Here is a 6,894-nt window from a genome sequence, read left to right as displayed (position 1 = left end):
AATGGACGATAACTCGAGGCCACATAGAGCTCTTCTGCTCGACGATTTTCTAGAATGAGGATATTCGCTGGATGGATTGGCCAGCCAGATCTCCAGACCTTAACCCTATAGAGTATAGAGCATGTCTGGGACGCTCTGGGGAGGGCAATTGCAACTCGCAACCCCCCTCCGGGAACCATCCAGGGAATGAAAACAGCGTTGCTGAACGAGTGGGACCAATTGCCGCAGGAAATGATAAACTGCCTTATTTCGAGTATGAAATCACGCTGCGAGATCTGTATATCTGTAAGAGGGGACCATACCCCCTATTAACAAATTTTTTTGTTTATTCTGCAACCGCTGTTTCATACCTTCCGACTCCAACGAGGGTTACGCACGATCATGCGTGTGTATTACAATTATTGAATGGTTATTTGTTTTGTATTACATCAATGTATGTACATATCAAATTTCATTAAAATCGGTACAGTAGTTCTATAACAATAGAGATAATCGACCAGGTCTGCAAATTCTCTTAATTTCTTACACCAGTGTATATAGTGTGAAAAACAAAAACGTTAAGAATAATCTTGGGCTTGGAGTTCTTCCATCCCCACCCCCTTGTAGGGGACATGCGGGGACCTCAGTTGAATAGGGAGTTCCACGATAAGATCTGTCAAAATGATTTATGACGATGAATATATATATGAAGAGCAGACACTCCTACGCATGAGCAACTCTATGTTGGAAACCCCTGACTTAATGCATTCAGGACCACGAGTCCAACAGAGGGGGGGGGGCCAAATTATTGAAGACCCCACTCCCCATTATTTCTGAATTTTCATTAATTTTGGATGATTCTGAATTTTCATCAAGGTTTTGTGAGTATATATTTTCCCAGAATTTCAGTATGTTCTGCCATTTTGGATGACCTTACGACATTTCCTGCGAAAACTGGAGTGGATTATTGAAAGGATTTAATTTATGTCAGCTCTGACTTACGCAAGGAAGATGGGAGGTGTGGGCCATCCCTGGGCCGAGATCGTACTGATTTATTTGTGGTAAAAAGCAACAAAAACCTTCGCTTTTTTCCCCGGAAGAAAAAAAAAAAGTAGTAAACCCCTAGAGAAAATTCTGCATACATTACTGAATGTTATGGGGGGGGGGCATGACAACCACATCCTGGAGCAGGACCTCTAGGCTGGAATCTTTCGCCCCCCCCCCCCCACGTCAGACTTTTCACGGGCTCTTCTATAGTTAATTTATCGCGTGAAAAAGCAAAAAATTATGAGAATTGTCCCAGGGCTATAACATTGTATAGCAAAGCCTCCTATATAGACTAGTATCTATATTAGGAGGCATTCGCTAGAGCCATGTCAGCCCCGCCCTTGTGGGGAGCCGTGATGCAGGAATTGATTTCTAGAACCACACCACTGAATGAATGGAAGCTTTAACAATTTCCTTTGTTGTCTGATATCATTGAATGAACACGTGTAGTGTCAAAGCCTCCTAGTAGTATCTGGGAGGCTTTGGTAGTGTGTAGTAATAGTAGTGCTGCCATCTCTCGAGCATACTTTGCACCAATAATACTGCATTTTCTGCGAATAATCCGATGATTACAGGGATTATAGGATGGGATTACCCATGCCCCCCCCCCCCCCATCTGGAGCAAGATGCCTACGCTGGGATCTTTGGCAGGCCCCAAGTCGAACTTTACACGGGCACTTCTTTAGTAAATTTATAGCCTGTAAAACAAAAAGTAATGATAAGTAATGATAAGTCCCTAGCCTTATCATCCCACCCTCGTGGCAGTGCCGTCTCAACGCATGGCCCACTCGAGCGCAGCCCGTGAGCCTAGTGATAAAAGGGGCCTCACAAAAATGAGATTCAGTTTAAATTTTCTAGAATTTGTAAGGTAGGGCAATTTGCACTTGGCCCCGGGGGCTTCATGATGCTCTTAAGACGGCCCTGCCTTGTGGAGCCATGGGATTGTCCGATTGTGTGTAAATGTCGATAGAAGAAAAATCGACTTATTTTCTACAAAAACGGGGCAAAAAAACAGTTCCATTCTATTTTGTGATTACACGGAGTTTCGCAACACGATTCATGGCAATTTCCATTCCTACAGATTTAGGGGTCATTCATGTATTACGTCAGCATCGATGGGAGGACGGATTTTCTTTCGTCAGCACTCCCCCTACCACCTAACGCAAATTGAAATCAGACAAGCCCCCCCCCCCCGCATGAGAAAACAAATTTTTTTTGATGCAAAAAATATTGAAGCCTGTGTCATCAGATCACAAAGAAAGCATTGGCAGAGGTGGGCTGAATGTTGCCAGTTGTCCCGTGTATGCGGAATTCAAGTGCGTACACAGGAGGAGAAAGGGAGCTCCTGCCCCATTACAAAATTTCTTGAGGGTGGGGGGGGGGGGGGCTCACACACACACAAATTAGGCACGGATCCAGAGAAATGTGTAGGGAAGAAAAATTTATCGTGTAGGTTCGTTTGATAAGGGCAACAACTTTCTAATTAGGTTTTTGAGCACACGGGGAACTGCATACAAAGTTAATTTCTTTATTTGTTGACCCTTCAAACAAATTTTAAAATTTTAAGTAAGTGCACGTTATTTGAAAACTTTTTGCAAAAGACTGTATGTTTCTAAAGTCAACGGTTGCAGAGATATCCGCTGTGTAAGACCAGTACAACCTCGATTATTCATGTGCAAATTAAAAGTGCTACGGAAATTTCAATTTTATGTTCAAGCTCTTCTCTATCCGTGTTGCTTTTTTTTATATGTAAGATTTCGTGGAAAGTTTACGAAAACATAAAGTAAGAACCCATTTCGTAGAGAACTGGATTTTCTTCATTCTTTAACACCCTCCGCCCCCAATTCTCAGAGCTGAACTCCTATGTCAACGCGTGGCAGCCCCCATACGCACACATAAGAACCCGGAACGTCATTTAAACTTTTTCCGTGGGGGGGGGGGAGCAAAGAACATGTATTCAATGTATGTATGCATGTATATATATATATATATACCATTTTTAGTGTATTTTCAAAAAAGCCAGGGGGATCACGACCCCCTCCCCCTTTGACACCCCAAATCACAGGTCTGTAAGAACCTGACGTTGTCCTGAGGAGATCGGCGCTTGAAGATTTACAGCCAATTACAGGAAATGCGGTTAGTCAGTCAATATGTATTGCTTTTTTAACAACTGAACAGCACAAGAATGGTGCAACTTCGGATGAGGTCACAATACCGCATGGCTCATCGGTTGGATCAGCTAGAGCTGCGTATCGCCCGAGTGGCGTGGTGGTAAGACGTGGCTCGTCTACCACCGTGAAGAAGGTTGCTGTCTCATAGTCCCGGATTCGAACCCGAGGATAAGATATTTTCCCTAACGAACTTGAGGCGACCAACAACAGATCGCCTTCATTCGAACCCATCTCATTAATGGCAGTAAATTGCAATATAGCGATATGGCCAGAGTTGGTGATGTAGCTAGTTCTGTTTCATTCTAGCAGTATATTTTCATAACCTGACAGGAAAAAGATGCCCGTGCTTTTCGATTATCCGTATTCACGGTCCTCACCATTAACCCGGATAATCGAGATTCTACTGAAATTTGGGACCGCCTGTACTTTTTTTCAGTGTGTGTTTTTAATTTTTTTTTCTTCAATTTCCATTTAAATCGAGCAAATCCGCTTGTGCTCCACCTAGTAATATGTAGGGCCACGTACGCCGCAGGTTTCCCGCGTACATAGTTTTTCATTTGTGAGGGTAGTATCATCACATTGCGTAGCCACGCATTTCTGTGTAGGTCTCCACATTTCAGTTGCTTCTGAGAGAGAAAGTCACACAATTGTCTTCTTCAAATCTAATTACCCCTGAAGTAATACATTTAAAAGGATGATTTATTTCGGAATATCAGTTCCAACGAAACTGCGGTCAGCGCTGATGAATGTTTTGTGGAAGCAGGCAAATACGCTGTTAAAGCCACGTGTAATTCGCGGTTTAATCTGCACGAGTCCGAAGCTGTTCCCTCTGTTATCCGAGCTAGAATTTATGCTACGCTCACGTTGTAATCCCACGATTTAAGCGCTTGTTCTTTAGTTGAATATCCGTTTACAAAATCTCAATAAATATGTCACCCCGCGATACAACGTAAGATAATTATCTGCTTGTTAGGATCCGCGACACTCTCTTATTACATTAAGAATGCCTCTCCTTCCTTCGTGCTAATACGTATTCAATACCCTCTTTATACGCACGAGTTATGTATGATACGATGGCGTATGTCGAACGACAAAAACGGCATTTGCAGGTGTGTGTCCGAGAACTCTTGGGTGGTCAAGTTAAGTCATTTTCTTATCTCTGTTCATTATCTCTTATTCCTGAACTGTGAATGTCCGTTTCGCTTATAATTCATTATAATGCTTGTAATCAACTATGGTTCTTTCTCTTGAGGACGTGAAATACGGTTTTTGAGCTGAAAGGAATGTTGAAAAATAAATTATGTGCTTCTCAAAACATTGCTGTCAAATCGTACAGTTTGATGATGTAAATTCCGCTTCTCGTGTGTCGCAGTCATACAGATTCTAAATAGCTTCTGTTTTACTAATCATGTTGGTTTACAATCATCAATTAATCTTTTGTGGGCCACTTCAGTGGCTTGATTATTTGTCGCGGGCCATATCATGACTCCGATGGCCGCAAGTTGAGCATGTATGATTTAAAATCACCTGCGGCCATCGGAGTCAGGTGATGTGGCCCGTGACAAATGACCAAGCCACTGAAGTGGCCCACAAAAAATTATCAAATCAAGAGTAGTCTGTGGTACATTTTCACGTCATTTAAGCTGTCAACGGCACACGTCCAGAACACTTAATCGACTCCAAGCACATTTCCAATTCACTGAAGTGGCACGTGGTACATTTGCAGATCACTTAAGGGCTGCCCAACACCCAGCACATTACAAATCCCAAGCGGCCCGCGACACATTTACAAATCACTCGAGTGGCTCTTGGCATATTTCCAGGTCACTTAAATTGCCCGCAGCATACTTTCACATCATCTGAGTTACTCCCGACACATTTCCAGATACTCAAGTGGATCGCGACACGTTTTCAAACCAATGAAATGGCCGCACTGTTCAAAAGGTTGAGCATCCTTTGCTTAAACCTTACTCACCTCACCATGGTCAGGGTATAGCATGAACACTAAAAATAATCACGAGACATTTCCTATGTTAAATAATTTGTTTTATAGTTACGAAACACACAGAATGGGCGAGAAGTCCTGGACACACATTTATAATAAAAATTAATTTTAAAAAAATACACCGAACACTGACACAAAAACACTATTAACATGGCGTAGTTTTTATTTTATTTTTGATAAAGTTGAGAAAATGGTTCAAAATTGTCAGATGGTGCATTGTCACAAAAAACTCTGCATACACATGAAATGCAATAGTGTATAATTAGGATTTGCGTTGCATTAAAACTACTAAATCTCAATACGACGAGAACACCGTTTTGTAGCTTGAGCTACATCCAGACGATACTCACTTTCGACCAATTATGCTGACATCGATTGCGGAAGTCTCTCGATTAATTTCGGGATTTTTAATTTCAGTTCCTTGATGTTGGTTACACGTGTTTGATCTATTTTTGGTAAATATACCTCAATGGGGATGATAAAATCTGGAGATCGAGGTGGCCATATATATAACGGGTTAATCTCGTCCAATCCATCGGCTAGGTAATTTCTGATAGTGAAATTTTTCTATCTCGATTTCCCCCTTCCCCCAATGCGAAGCACAGTCTTACTGCCAAAACACGTTTGGCTGTAAATGGATCAAGATTTTAATTTCAGTTCGAACCCCAAAGACCAGTCATTTTCCGGCTCAAAATGGGAAATTTATAGTGGCCAAAAATCTGAAACAAATAAACCTCTTTTGAACGAGTTTCATGTAACGCAAATCGTAATAAACATTATTTGTGCCACATTTTATGCGATATTTCGAGTGTTTGTGATATACCACCATCTGTGATTGAAGTTTTGAACTATTTTTTTCCTTTTAAATTTGAACCCTTCCGGCGGCGATCCCGATATCACGTCTAACTTGATCTGCTTTGTTTCTGTGTGTCACCCCGAGATATTTCGTCTTCCAAAAACCCAATGAAGCAAACGAATGTAAAAACCCAATGTTAACGTTTTCCACCTTCTCCCCCTCCAACCAATCAACTGCAGTGAGCGGAGTCAGCTCTTGTTCAACCTTAGATAAGGAGCGAGAAAAATAAATATATATAAGCTCTCTATAATTCTGTTTTCCAACCACCTTTTTTTTTTGTCCCATCGCCTCCAACCAATCTAACCCTTAGGCTCCTATGTTATACCCGTAGCTTCTACCGTCCCCCTGGAACATTCTATCGCCTCAAGGGGGCGTTAACGCCCACGTTGGGAATCACTGCTCTACAATCTACAAATGATACAGATAAATCATTCCTCTTCCTAGAAAGTCACAACACATGGCGGGTGTTTCTGCACCATATATGCAGGGAAATATAAGCGTTGAACAATTTTCTTGTTTAGGAGAAAAATTATAAAACTACATCTCAGAGGAAAAGATATCTGCTCGCAATTGAAAAAAAAAATTTCTTAAAATACGTGAAAATTTGGGGTTTCGCAATTTTAAATGTGGCAATTATAATGTGCGGATCAGGCATATTTTAAAAACTGCTTAAAGGGTTAAAACTGCGCCATAAGCATTTTAGTGTATACTGTTTCCTATGTGTGTCAATTAGTGAAACTCCCCTAAGTGGCCAGTAGGCTCCATAAACATAATACAAAAATCACCCCCATTCTGCAGCCATCTCTGTATGCGGTCACTTCCTTGTAGAGTTTAAA

The sequence above is a fragment of the Pholcus phalangioides genome, unplaced genomic scaffold, assembly GCF_987345545.1.
Source record: "Pholcus phalangioides strain wild (caught in Gottingen) unplaced genomic scaffold, Ppha-v1.0 ptg000015l_1, whole genome shotgun sequence".
NCBI lineage: Eukaryota > Metazoa > Arthropoda > Arachnida > Araneae > Pholcidae > Pholcus > Pholcus phalangioides.
Note: the sequence above shows the minus strand (reverse complement) of the source record.